Here is a 14,755-nt window from a genome sequence, read left to right on the forward strand (position 1 = left end):
TTTTTGACAAACTATAATGCTGTGTGCAGGGCATCAGTACAAACATAATGGCAATAAGGCCATGACCACTACCACCATGGGAGGAGAAACCCACAATAAGGGTGTGTTAGAACGTATGTCCACATTTCTGCAGCCAAATATAAGGGAAAACAGTTACAAAGGAGGAAGGAGATATTAGACCTTTGGAAGAGGTTTGAGGACACAGAAAAGTGTAAGAAGAAAGACGGACAGGATGGTAGCAAGGGCGATTGCCCAGGATGAGAGTGCGGGCGGTGATGGAGTGTGGGGGGATATACCCATTGATGGGCCGCCCTGCAGTAGGCTATACTAACCCTATATATGTGTCCACAGCAGTAACAGTCCCAATACGGACGCCCCAGGTCATGCTTATGTCTACAAAAGAGACTTAGAGTTGCATTAGCATCAGCAAGAACAGAATTAATAGACTGCTAACAACGCAAAACTAAGTGAAAACTGAGACAGGTAGAGCAGGCACCAAATGGATGGAAATCAGGAGATTTTCTATTCAGGGTAGATAATACACCCTTAGAAAACATGCATGTGGAAAAGGAGGGAGAAGATAATGAACGGGCGGACAGCCTAGGATATGACAATGCTGACGGGTGGAGTAGATTTGGTGAGTTTGAGGATGACTAGGATGAGGAGGCAGTACAGACAGCCAAACGAACCCCTACGGTGGAAAGTCTATGGGATGGGAGGTTAAGGAGCAGATTTGGCCGGATGGCGGTAGCAAGGAAGAAGAGAAATGGGAAGAAGACAGAAGGGAACAAAGCACGACTACAAATGCCCCTCATACTAAAGGGGAGCAGCAGGCCTCATTATGTGCCATGGGCACAGATGGACAAAAACAATCTAATAAAAGTGCTCATTGCCTTTACCATGAGCGCGGGGAAACTGATCTATGAATTTGAAAAACAAACGGCATGAGTGTCCCTAGCAGTAGGAGACATCAAAAGCCTATTGGTAGCTACTATCGGAGATCATGCTGCCGACGTGTGCGTAAAAGAAGGGTACCTGGGAGTAACTTTGGGAAACGACACACGTGACCGAGCATCCTTTAATAAGATTTGAGCGCAAATATGGGATGCACTGCGATGAGCATTTCCTGACACCCCCGTTTTGGAGTCCATAATGCAAAGTACAATGTGCGATGATGAATACGCTGCTCAAATAATTCTTAAAGTTCAGGAGATGTGGGGAGCAGAAACTGGTAACGCATGGGATCAATCAATACCCTTTTTATACTTTATTATTATTTTGTATTGAAAGCACCTTTACAAATATTAAAACATAAGATAGGTACAAAACAACAATCACAAAAATGTATTTGTTGTATAAACTTATTTACATTTCCTAATACCACAAAAAACATAAAATATACATCCAATTTCAAACTAATTAAAAAGAACTCATACCGGAGATCAATTATTGCTAATTTTCACAATATTCCTATTTGACAAAACAAATAGATTAAAAGGAATTCATAACTTAAATCAATTTTAGCTAATTCTCCTAGTAGTCCTCTACGCCAGTACATTGTGAACCTACTCAAGGTCTCTTGTTGCATTTTAGTTAAGTGCACATGAATAATTGTTAGGAATTGTGTTAGTGCCAATACCAGCGACTGTCTTGGGACCAAAGCAAGTCTCTTGATAATACCAGATCAACATAAAAAATACGTCCCCATATGAACTCTCTGCAAATTTTCAAAGTACCAGCAATATATCACCAGATGTTTCAATGTCTCATTGCTTTCATTTTCTCCACAGAATCTGCAACCAGATTTTCTCTTTATCGTTAAACAGGGCCTGCCCAAAGAGGCACTAGACAAAATTGTGGGGGTTGAAGCAAAGGGATGGCCTGAAATACAGAGCAGAGCATAATAGTCCACCGTTGCAGAAGAATAAGAGCTTGACAGGAAAACTATACATAGACAAGCAGAAGAAGCGAAACTAGTACAAAATAAATTAGCTATGGTCGCTGTAGAGACGCCAGTATCAACGCTGACACCGATAGACATGGCAGGATAGCCTCCTAATTTTGCGAACGCCAGAACAGCAGTGGTGTGGTCAGATGGAGGACAAGGACAGTGGGGCAGGAATGCACAGTACCCCGGCCCACAGTGGCAATGAGGACAACAGCTAGACAGATGTGGGTTCTGTGGATCAAGGAGAGGGGCATTTGGAGGAATGGGGCCCAGAGGGGGAGGAATGTGGCCATCGCAATGTTTGAACTGTGGAAAGTGGGGACATTTTTCAAGAGAGAGTAGAAGCAAACAGGGAATGGGATATAGTTACGGTCAACATAATTACGGTGCACAGCCTCAAAGGGCCCCTCAACGACCAATTCTCACAATGACCTCCATAACCCACGAAATATAGCAAGCATAGACACAGTTGCCCCTGCAGATAGCAGGCCCTCCACCACAGCAACAACAACAGCAAACTATGCAACAATATATGCCATACAACAAATTACAACAGACAGGAAACATGAACCCCGTTAACGGGGCACCCAGTGGTACATTCACCCTGTTCCAAGGCGCAACAGTGGTGGGGGAAACCCCCTCTCAATACCAGGGACAAATACATACCATGATTAGGACAGCCCACAGAGAGCAATTGCTCAGATTTTCTGTGGCTATTTCTATAGTTCCATATACTAAATATTTGGATGTAAAGGTGGGGGGGGGTGTTAACGCTCCCCTATTGTACTCCAAGAGCTCCTCTGTCAACCTGCTCAGCAGGGATTGGCTCAGCAAGTTGAAAATGACGGTCTCATTTATTGATCACTGCATATTCTGCGCAACACCAGGAATGTGCATAATGAGAGCGATGGTCATAATACACGTCATGGCACGTGAAGTTGTAGTGTGATGCATACCCGTCGATCCAGACATGTTCAAATAGGCATAACAGTGCTCGTAGAAGCAGTGCCACAAGTTGCCAAAGCCTGATGCAGAGTCCCAACCGATTTCATTTTCATCCCTGTGAAGTCCCCATAATTAGTAGCAGGTACAATATTATCCCTAGATTTACAAGGGTTGCTAGAACTTGCTAAGAGAGTGGTTGTCCACGGGACAGAGACAAGGGTGCCAGTGACGTACTGTATAGTGCATCAATCCCATCATACCCCTCAAAGAAGTAACAGATGCAAAACATTTTGAAGACAATGACAGGGGGATAATACTACGAATGTGCATCCCATGCAATATCATGGTGCAGTACAGAAGAGTGCAGTGTCCCCTAATGGCTGTTGTGGCACCACCTCCCTTCATCGAAGCTGACTTAGAGTATGTGCCTGCACAATTGTGGACAATTAACCCACATGATGTAGGGGTCCTAAAGGAAGTTACACCAGTACAAATTACACTAACAATTGGAGCAGTATGAGATAATAGTGCCCTCAACCTCACTGTGCAATGCTGCCATCTACCCTGTTAAAAAGGCCTTTGGAGAACGATACATGATCTATGCCTTTAAATGAGGTGGTACAGGAAGAAGTTCCTCTAGTGTCGAACCCTGCCACCATTTTATAAAGTATCCCTAAAGAAGCAACCCACTTCACAGTGGTTGATTTAAAAAGCGCCTTCTTTTCCATTCCTTTGCATCCCAACTCACAGTACCTCACTGCCTTCACCCATGACGGGAAACGTTACAAACATACTCGTTTGCCCCAAGAAAACTGTGAAAGCCCAAGTATATTGAAGAGGATATTACACACAAACTTAGGTAACATCCATGTGCCCAGCACAGTCATCCAGTACATGGAGGACTTACTCGTTTGCAGTGGCAGTGAACAGGACTGTCGCAGAGATTCCATTACTCTCCTACAACGCATGGCCCATAAGTGGTACATGGCTGCCAAGGCCAAACTCCAATATTGCCAGCTTGAGGTACTATACTTGGGCCAGTTGATATCAGAACGGCAAAAGAATAATACATGACAGAGCAGCATCCATGCATGTGAAAGACATTAAAAAGTTCCTAGGGTTGTGCAATCACTGCAGAGTATGGATTCTAGATTATGTAGCGTACAAAAGGCCACTTCTACAGGGTCTCAAAGAAGCACAGAAAGGATATCATAAACTTGAATGGACAGCAAAAATGGCACAACATTTCAATGATTTAAAAGAAGTGATATCCACAGCCCCAGTTCTCGCTTCGCTACCCCAGACTATATACAAGAATGTTACATATAGTCGCATTCTAACGGCACACTCACGATTGCCGTACTGACCCAGAAAAGCACAATGGGCCATTGGCCTATTACAGCAGTATGCTTGACTCAGTTATGCAATGGCAATTTGCATTCGAACAAGCACTTTCACCATTTTAGAAAGGTCTAAGTCTACCCTAAACACAAAGACCATCAGCATACAAGAGTATCATCTCAAACCCAAACATTAATGTTTTGTGATTTAGAACAGTCAATCCTGCCATGTTCTTAACAGAAGTGTGCACAAACGAGGACTTGCAACAGCACGATTGTGCTACGTATGAGGGGGAGGAAGATGACATCCCCAAAGCAAAAGACAGCCCATTACAAGAAGAGGAAGTTCTCTTTGTTGACGGTTCAGCAACAATTGATCAGGACACGGGGCACAGATACACAGGCGCAGCAGTGGTGCGCTTTGAGGGAGGATAATATGAGACACTAGTGATGAAGAGATTACCCATGCACTATTCAGCACAGGCGGCAGAGCCTGTGGCGCTTATTGAGGCACTGCATGCATCCAAAGGATGCCACGTGACCATTTATTCTGACTCGGCATACGTCACTACAACAGTGCATGCCGGGTTGTCACGATGGAAATGGAGAGGATTCCGTAGAGCAGACGGTTCTCCAGTGCAACATGCCGCACTACTAGATAGACAGATTTCCGCTCTGTCACAACCCTCTATGGACGTAGATGTTAAATGCACTGCACACACTGGTAACACTGACGAAATGTCAGTAGGGAACGCTGCGGCGGACACTGCGGTCAAAATGGTAGGCTCCCAGTCCCAGTAATTTCAGAGTACGTCATAACTACGCTATCACATGATCAACAAAACACACCATACATTGCCCATTACACAGCTCATCGAGCTACAGAGCAAGGCTCCAATTGAAGAGAAAGAACTATGCTCAAAAAGAGGGTGTAAACAGTCACCTACAGACTTGCTGTGGAAACAAAAATGCACTGGCAAAGCAGTTATGCCTCTAGAGCTCCTAACAATAGCATTCGAACAGCTGCACCACCCGCCCCACAGCTACAAACAACACATTGCAGCAGACATAAAGGAAGACTGGTTCATACCCGTTAGGGAGAATTCTCTCTTTAGGCTGAATTTCCTAACCTAGTGAGTCCCCCAGCAGCTTTGCTGGATTTCTGGAGTTTGTTTTTTCCTCCTGCCAAGAGTGAGACTCTTTTTCTCCCACTCTTGGACATGATTTATGGTATTCCTTTAACTGGTAATGTGTTTTATGGGCTATGGGGTCCTTTACTCCATAGGGTCTCCTGTGTTTTTCCTATGTGTGTTACACAGCACCCTCCGTGCAGTAACACAGGGGTGTCATAGTGACACCCCACCATAGACTCCATACCCTGGGACTGACTACTGTCTCCCAGGGCATGTAAAGTCACCATTGGCTTTACTAGTACCAAATTATTAACAGAAACCATTACAAACCATCATATTGTGGACGTACTGGTCGGGGCAATTCGATTGCCCCGGGGTCTGTTAGTCGAGGGGGCACGTCTCCGTCCCCCCTGATCGAGTTTTGGCTGGTGGCAGTGGAAACTACTTTTTATATTCGACCGCAAATATTTTCCTATGGGATTTTCCCATTGTTCGAGGCTACCAACTTTAATTATTTAATTCTCATAGCCTCGAACATACCGCCGGTTTATTTAATTAATATTAATTCTCTGGTTGGTATTTTTTTCCAAGACTCGATTCTAAAATGGCGTTTGTGTTCTCTTCTGTGACTCCAACCCAAGTCGAGCCCTTTGTTCCACTTTTTGGTGGGCTTCTCCACAGAAGCCCCCAAAAGTGGTGCCACTCTGTCTGGGTACCACAGGGGGTGTGGGAGGGGGTTTAGGCACCCTGGACTGAGTTGCCTTGGTAACTCAAGTCGCACTCTTGTGTGATTGGCCCAAGTGGTGAGCCGGCCGGCGAATCCGACGAGGGAGAAGCTGAGCTGACCTACCACGACGACACCACCGGTGGAGCCCTGCAGAACCGACTCACCACTTCCCGACGACAGAGAAGATCTCCCGGCTGGAGAGGCTTCTTCCCCTGACTGGTGGGCACAACCAGTTTACCTTTCTTTCTTCGCACCCCAGCCCGGTTTGTGGTCAAACTGCCCGTGCCAAGCACCCCGGCAGCCGGATAGCCACTCACCACTGAACCGCGAATCACCGGACCGCTCCTTGTACCCGAGAACCTCCACGGCTGGTTTCTTCCCTGGCAGTGCAACGGACTCCTGTCTTCCTCCACGACAAGATCATCTCTTCCCCCGGACGAAGCACCGACTTGCACCCGCTGCCAGGAACAACTGCCCCTGCTGGAGCGTTCTCACCACTTTAAGGTACCGTGTCCGCCAGGCCTCCCTTTCTAAAGATTGGTACAAGGTAATAATAACCCCGTAACCTTCTGGACTGGGCTGGCCGCCTTGACCTTCTAACTGGTCCCTTTCTTTGGTCCAACTCCTTTTTTTGAACCTTTACAAGACTTTTGTGCACTGCAACCGTGTGACCCTGGACACATTTCGTTTGGATCCTCTGAAAGTGGATCCGGCCTCTTGAACTCTAACGTCAACGGTTTTACTTTGCCTTCCTTCCTTGTTGTGTTCTTGAAAAAGTGTTGGGACCTGTTTCAACTTGTTCTCTGCTCTTCTCTCCCTTTTTAAAAAAACAAATTATTAGAGTGCCATCTACTTTAAGGGCTCACCGCTGTCTGAAAATAAGTGGGGCTTTACTTAAGACTTGTCTAATATTCTTTTAAGGGAGTGTATATCTTTTAGTGACCGTGTTTTTCAATTGCTTACTATTAGTGCCTGTGTGTTTTTCTAGATGTGGTTTTAAATAAATAATTATATCTCTTTTACACCAAGCCCTGGTCAGTGTTTACTTGTTCTACTGTGTTCTCTTGACCTATTGTGAATACTCTGTATACTGCCTAACTCTTCTTAAGGGAAGTCTGACTGCTCAGCCACAGCTACCAAGTGAATCTGTGTGGTACAGACTGCTACCAAGTGGGTTTACTGCCAAACACCTGTAGTCCTAAATCTTTTGCAGTGGTCCCAGAGAGAACTGCACAGGTTTTTGCCTAACAATACCAAACCTTCAAAATCACCTCACAAACATGATCATACACTGCAACACTTGCCAAACATCCAGCACTGGCATGACACTCCAAACAATACGAGGAACTATACCTCACCCCATTGGGACATTCAGTGAGCTATACATAGACTATGCAGACATGGGAGAAAGATGCAATGGTTCCCGATATTTAATAGTTGTAGTGTGCCCTTTTTCATGATGGACTGAAGCTGGATTTTGTGCACATCCGGACTCCAAATGTGCTGCAAAATATTTAGTGTGTGACGGTTTCCCTCGATGGGGCGTGTGCGATGTCCTGAAATTTGACAGCAGCATCCACTTCTTCAATGAACTATTCAAAGAGATCACTGCTGTACATGGCATTAAACACTGGATGTGCTCAATTTACCACCCCCAAGCAAACAGCATTGTTGAGAGGATCAACGTCCTCAAACTCTCCAAGCTCTGCACCACCTTAAAGAAGAACTGGCTGCATTGCTTGCCCCTGGCTCAGTTCAGTTTACGCACTCAACCAAGTAAAGACCATCACCTTTCCACCACGAAATGGTAATTGGCAGACGCATCACCCACCCATCTCCCAAGTAAGTAGGGCATCTGATGCCCATAGGGCTGGAGTGTTTTTGGGGGGAAGAATTCAAATATTACTTAACAAACCTGACATGTGCGATTAAATATGTCTCTCGATAGATTGTACCACCCCGCCTAGAGGATAAGCAGAGCAACCTACCACAAACGCCACCCAACTGCTGCTGCCAGGAAAACTAATATACATCAAAAGCTTTGTGCGTAAGTGGAACAACCCTAAATTCCATGGTCCCTATAATATGGCGTTTTCCACCCCTCTCGCAGTAAAAGTGAAGGGGCATCGATATTGGATTCACCTCTCTGATGTTCGTAGGACACCTAAATACCTCACCAGTACCCTAAATAAACTACCAATGTACCTCAGGATAATTATCTCAAAAGAAATAACATGACCACATGCCCAAGATAACAAACATGCATTGCTGCTAAAAGCATAAGCACTTTAGAAGATCTCTCTCTCTCTCTCTCTCTCTCTCTCTCTCTCGCCCTCTCTCCCTCTCTCCCGTTTTTTCCCCTCTATAAGAGCGTACGAAATGGAACACCTAATGTCAAATGATTCATTGTATATTAAGAAAGTAGATAAATATAATGTTAATTCAAGATGGTTATATTCCAACACCTGTGGCCTACATTTTAGAACTCTCCTGTTCACTATATTGATGTTTATGTTAGGTATTTATTGGGGTACATCTTTTATCTGGGCAAGTAATCTAAAAGAGGGCGGGTGGGCGAATATAACGGGAAGTGTACAGCTAAAAAAGGGAAGTGTACTGCTAAACAGAACTAATAACGACAGACATACAATTGCAGTGTCAACACACAAGCAAAAATACTTGGCCAAATGAGTGTGAGCGTGAGCAAAATGTTAGAAAACTTATTTGCTACCATTGTAGAAAAGTTTTTTGTAACACAAATATTAGTAGCAATATTATCAGTAGTATACTAACAAAGAGATATCTATCACAGCATGATAGAATGAGAAGACAAGCGCGTAGGCCCAAATATGATGCATGCCACTGCTGCTATTAAAGATATTAGACATTGTGAGCACTCCAACAGCTGGTACACCGACATGAGTGCAGTGGGCAGACAATCAACAAACGGTAGCTGTTATTTATGCTTAGCAAAACTGTACGCATCAGGAGCACCCACGGTTGTAGTACCACAAGAAGTTCTAATTATAGAGGCACAATGCCTGGGTCATCCTGCGCTATGGAGGAGAAAAGGCCCCTTCCAGGCACACAGCGTGCGACTAGAGCTTGTGAATCCAAACGCCCTGCAATGCACAACAACCCAAAAAACATCAATTGCTTACAAACACCATATTCAGTAATCGATGGATTAAAGTAGGTAAACAGCAAGTGGCAGGAAACAATGCTCAGCTGCCTAGCTGAAGGCCTCCTGGGGTATGAAGAAGAAGTGGTGGCGTTAGTGGAAAGAACCTTGCAGAAATATGGGGTTCCATGTAATAATGTCCCCTCAAAAATATCGCCATGCAAAAAAATTGCAGATAAATGGCTGTTTTTTGAGGGGACATTGTTACATGGAACATAACCGCTCCCCCCTGTCCTTATATATATGGCCACCTATATAATGTCGCCACAACCTTTTCCTGGTGACATTTTATACGGCAACCATATATATAGGGACATTATTACCGGATATCAAATAAGGACAAAGCACATCACAAAACTGACATGGATTGCGGCAATGGAAAAACCAGTGAAGGTGCACCAATAGGAACTGTCTTTATCGGCCCCAATGAACGATGTAACAGAACATTGTTGATTCCAGATTTGAAAAGGGGCACAGCGGCGGAGATGGATCGCTACTGGGTCTATGACCAAAAGGCGTACTTGCACCTCCCACCAACATGTAAGGGCTACTGTTCGCTGGCCAGACTGCACTAAGCACCATTAGTAGTCCCAGAAGAACACCTGAACATTTCCTCCAACATTCGAAGAACAACATCCACTACATCACTAGAATTCTGCATCCTACCCTGAAGGGGACAATATAAAAAATGTAAAGAAGAAAGAGGTCGAACTACTTACCCAAAGACTCTCCCGCACCGCTCGCCAAAATTCCAGATGAATACCGACTATTCAGTTCAGCTGAAAATAAATTAGCTTCACTACTGCTACCCGGTGTACAGACAGCATCCAACGGCAAGTGGTTGCAAATTGTGCACTGGGAACTGGTCCAGCTGGCGAATGATACTGAACACAGATTCAACGTCATAAAGGTTGAGCTGAGAGCACTACGACTGATGACGATGCAAAATCGCTATGTGCTTGACATGTTAACAGCGATGGAAGGAGGTGTTTGCCACAAAATCTGGGATTCTTGCTGCACATTTGTGCCCCTAGAAGATGCAGCAAACGGGTCACTAGCTCATATCTTCGCAGCAGTACATGGACTATGAGCTTGCATGAAAAAAGAAGGAAGAATACAAGGAGGGGACAGGTATAACCTGTCCTTCGACTGGGCCCCCTCCAGGTTAGGAGCAATTGTGAAGACACTGATACCCGTTGTCGTGTTTATCCTGGTCATCTTCTGGACGTGCCAAATGCGACTCCAATGTTGTGCCAAAGCAGTGCCTAATAGCGCAATGGGTATCAGTTGGCGTTTCAAAAGTACCTCGTAATGCAAAAGAAACTGAAGTACAAACTGATCATGCCCTTCCCCAAATGCTCTCTATTTACTATGGAGATGAAGTAGATCGCCTATACCACACCATCATTGTCCCACCCCCTGACCCTGAACATTCTAATGATGTTTGGGTAGATCTAGCTGGGGATGTATTTATATGACATGCACAACCAAAGAGTATGCACAAGCAGGAGAAAGGTTGCGATCAGTATGCAGAGCTTGGATGACAAAAAAAGGAACTCCACCTTATGAGGCCACAGTGAGAAGGGAAAACAAGCGCAAATATGTGGAAGAATTTGTTGCTATAGAAGTAACGAAAAGCGGGAATGTTGGTAAGGAAATTAACCTCTCCCACCACCCTAGGCGCTTCAGAGTAAGCCAAATCCCATAACTACACTTGCAATGTACTAGGGGGGCGTGCTAAGAGACCCTGCACGAACAAAATATTACATGAAATATAAACGCTTAGTCTTAGGGCGCGCATATAACTAAGCACCATTTATTTAGGTATCATAGAAACATTTGCCCTGCATGGCTGCGCGGTAAACACAGACAGAAACCTGAACAGGTCCAAGCGCTGATGATAGAGAGACCCACGCTGCTAGCTACCATAGAAACTTTCCTTTGTTCCATAACTTCTGCCAATACGTGTTATCCCAAGAAGGAATGCGCCCTGCAAAGCCGCGAGATAGTATCAGGTGCCTCATAGTGCAAATTTATCGCAGCCAGGCCAAAAGCAGACCTCCAACCCCCACTCAGCCCACTTTGAGTTATGGCACCTTTAACTGTCCCATTACAAGACCCCTGAATTCCGCAATAGTAGGTGACCCCAAACCACCAACCATAAACCCAATGGTCATAAAAGATCTAACAGAACACAACCATTCCACCTTATTTCATAATGACAAATTTTGTCATGCAAGGTACAGGGTGGAATAAATGATAGTCCAAAGCGAGGGTGGGAGCCTTGGGTGCGGAGAGTGTGATATGAGTGAGGAATGTGGGGGTCAGCGTGATCTTAAGCCCCCCCTTGTGCCAGTCCCCAAGCCTCCCAGGTGCATGCCATAATGATAGAGTAGCATTGTTGTTAGGGAGAATTCTCTGTTAAGGCTAATTTCCCAAACCTAGTGAGTCCCCCAGCAGCTTTGCTGGATTTTTGGGGTTTATTTTTTTCTCCTGCTAAGAGTGAGACTCTTTTCTCCCACTCTTAGGCATGATTTGAGAATGTCCTTTGACTATGTAATGTGTTTTATGGACTGTTAGGAAAGATTTCGTAATTGTAGGTAATTTTCCTTCCATGTGGCAACCCCTAAACTTTTTGCTGTTGTTTTTCACCTTGTTCTTGACTTTGCCAGAGAAGTGCAGCCTTCTGTCGCACTCCTCTGGGCTTTCGCTCCTTTCTTACGGGGAAACTGACATGCCCTTAAGACAGTCAGTACCGGGGAACGCTGTTTCCCGTAGTTTCTTTTATCATGTTGCGGCTTTCGTGCAACATGACACAAGAGGGCACTGTAAGCTAAGTTACAGCTCTCTTGGGTCTCTAGCCTTCTACAGGCCCTAGATACTCGTTTAGGATTGTATCTGATCGGTGCAAGTGATTCAGGGACGGGAATGGTGGCAGCGATCATTTCTTGTGTTGTGAGCTCCTTTTGGCGTTCTAAGCGTGTTTTCCGCGCTTAACCCAAAATGGTGGCCTGGCTCCCAAAATGGCCAGACCATGAGGCTCCTTTGTCCTGTCCACTGACCGTCTTGCTCCCTTCACCTTCCCCAGGTCGAGCCGACCCGGGGCCTTCCTTATTAGGGCATGTACTTTCCCGCGAAACACGGATGCTTTCGAGGGCTTCTACATGTCTTTTGTGTGCCTCCAGGATGTGGGCTGGGATGTCTGTTCCCAATACACATCCTGGGTGCCAGAGAGTCTAGGGTGGTGTGAATGCCTGGGACCACCGTGGTCCGTGATTGGTCCACGAATGGTGTGAGTGTTGATGAGCGGATCTCCCATTGGGTCCCCTCCGTTTTGGCGCGAAGGGAACCGTGGATAAGAGGGGGCTGGAAACACCACCACCATGTCGATCTCCTGAGTTCTCACGAACTAAGGAATACAGGAGCCAAGTATCCTGCAACCAAGAGGCTGGACCGAGGAATCGCTGGTGACCCACTGAAGGACTTCTCCTCTGCACTGCTGTCGCCTTGTGAAACCCATTTCACCTTTGATTGAACCAGAAGGCCTGTACTGGTACTTCGACCCTTGGAATAGCGGGAACAGCTATTCTCGGCATCTTCACCATCTCCTGCCAGTAAGCCTTCGGAAGCGTCTCTGGGCCATCCAGCTGACTGACCAGCTTACACGGGAGTCTTGCTCTGTAACCGCCGCCAGGTTGTGTAGTATTTCGAGTCCTTGTCACTCTCACACGCTTCGTACACTTGGCGTTCCCAGGTCTGAAGTGAGTAGTGTACATTTGGCTCAGATACACACGGCCGCTCCGTTGCCCTGCTATGGTAACAAACTGTGCGGGTTTCTTCGATTGGGACGTCTTTTTACTCAACACGACGACGAGGCGTTCCCTGCTCTTCTGAACCTGCCAGCTACTGAAACGGACGCGGAGAAGCCTGGGTCTGCTTGCATAGGGGACCGGTGAGTAGCATAGCTAGGATCTGGTCGCCCTCCTGCAGGAGCCCATTGCTTTTCCCCGCTGTGTCAAACAGCACCCTTTTCCGTACTCGCGCTCTGCTTCTGCCCACTGTGGAGGCTGCGCTTGAGTCGCGGAACTACTACTTCTTCTTTTGTGCACTAAACTGAACTGCCTGATTTCCCTCGAAGAGCTTCTCCTTTTGCCCGTTGGCACCAGCGCATGCAGGTACTTTTGAGCACAAGGCTCCACTCTTCGCAGGGCTCGGACTTCCATCTAGTTAGGTGCCTCTGAAGGTGAACTGGGTCTAAGCATTATTGTGCACTGCCTGTTTTCCCTCCCTTTTAGGTGGACTACACATTTCGTGCATATAACGCTTGAGACTGGTTGTATTTGTATATATATTGTGTTGATATGGTATGTGTTGGTTTACTATCATTATATTGTGATTTTCTCGCTACGGTCATTGTTTTAAAGGCCTTGAAATAAATGTGTATATATTTTTAATATAACAACTGTTTGGAGTAGTTTGTAAGTGATCTTGCTTTGTGTGCTCATTGCGGGCTTTCAGTCACCCTCACCCCTCTTGAGACCTAGTCTTGACCGCCGCGATCGCTACCTTGATTGGTCTGGCTCGTCCAGAGGTTACCCTGTTCCAAGTAATTAGGTTGGCCTTCTGAACTTCTGCGCCACCAGGACAGAGTTCAGAAATCCGTCTTAACATGGACTATGGGGTCTTTTACTCCATAGGGCTTCATAGTGTTTTTGGGATGTGTGTTACACAGCACCCTCAGTGCAGTAACACAGGGGTGTCATAGTGACCCCCAAACATAGACTCCATACCCTGGGACTGACTACTGTCTCCCAGGGCATGTAAAGTCACCATTGGCTTTACTAGTCTCAAATTGTGAACAGAACCAGTACAAACCATCATATTGTGGAAGTACTGGTAGGGGTAATTCGATTGCCCCTGGGTCTGTTTTCCAAGGGGGCACTGTCCAGTCCTCCCTTGTCGAGTTTCTGGCTGGTGGCAGTGGATACCACACGAAATATTCCACCAGAATATTTCCTATGGGATTTTCCCATTCATTTTAAACGCACCACTTTTTGGTGCAATGTTAAAGATACCGCTGGGTTATTTATTTAATATTTATTCCACGGTTGGGTCTTTTTGCCAGGACTCTGTTTTAAAATGGCGTTTGTGTTCGCCACTGAAACTCGAACCCAAGTCGAGCTCTTTGTTCCACCTTTTGGCGGGCTTCTCCACAGAAGCCCTCCAAATGGTGCCAGTCTGTCTGGGGTCAACAGGAGGTGTGGGAGGGGGATTAGGCACCCTGGACTGAGTTGCCTTGACAACTCAAGTCACACTCTTGTGTGATTGGCCCAGTGGTGAGCCGCCCGGCTCACCACTTAGCACGTTTGAGTGACAGTTAGGCTGATGAATGGGGGTTTTGCTGTATAAAAGCAGGGCTTTGGGGACTGGAGCTTCAGAAGTCGCCACAGGACCTAAAGAATCTGAAGAGGGGAGAAGCTG

General features: G+C 45.9%; 1 protein-coding gene and 1 long non-coding RNA gene across 2 annotated transcripts in view; one reads left to right on the plus strand and one right to left on the minus strand.

The window, feature by feature from the left end:
• Positions 1 to 14,755, minus strand: part of DNAH2 (dynein axonemal heavy chain 2) — a 3,498,763-nt gene that overhangs the window by 2,392,029 nt on the left and 1,091,979 nt on the right. The gene's annotated exons all lie outside the window — the stretch shown is intronic.
• The window catches only part of LOC138567786 (uncharacterized), a 401,922-nt gene that overhangs the window by 116,248 nt on the left and 270,919 nt on the right, over positions 1 to 14,755 (plus strand). The gene's annotated exons all lie outside the window — the stretch shown is intronic.

This window comes from Ambystoma mexicanum, chromosome 1p, assembly GCF_040938575.1.
Source record: "Ambystoma mexicanum isolate Mex_15411 chromosome 1p, UKY_AmexF1_1, whole genome shotgun sequence".
In the NCBI taxonomy this organism is placed as follows: domain Eukaryota; kingdom Metazoa; phylum Chordata; class Amphibia; order Caudata; family Ambystomatidae; genus Ambystoma; species Ambystoma mexicanum.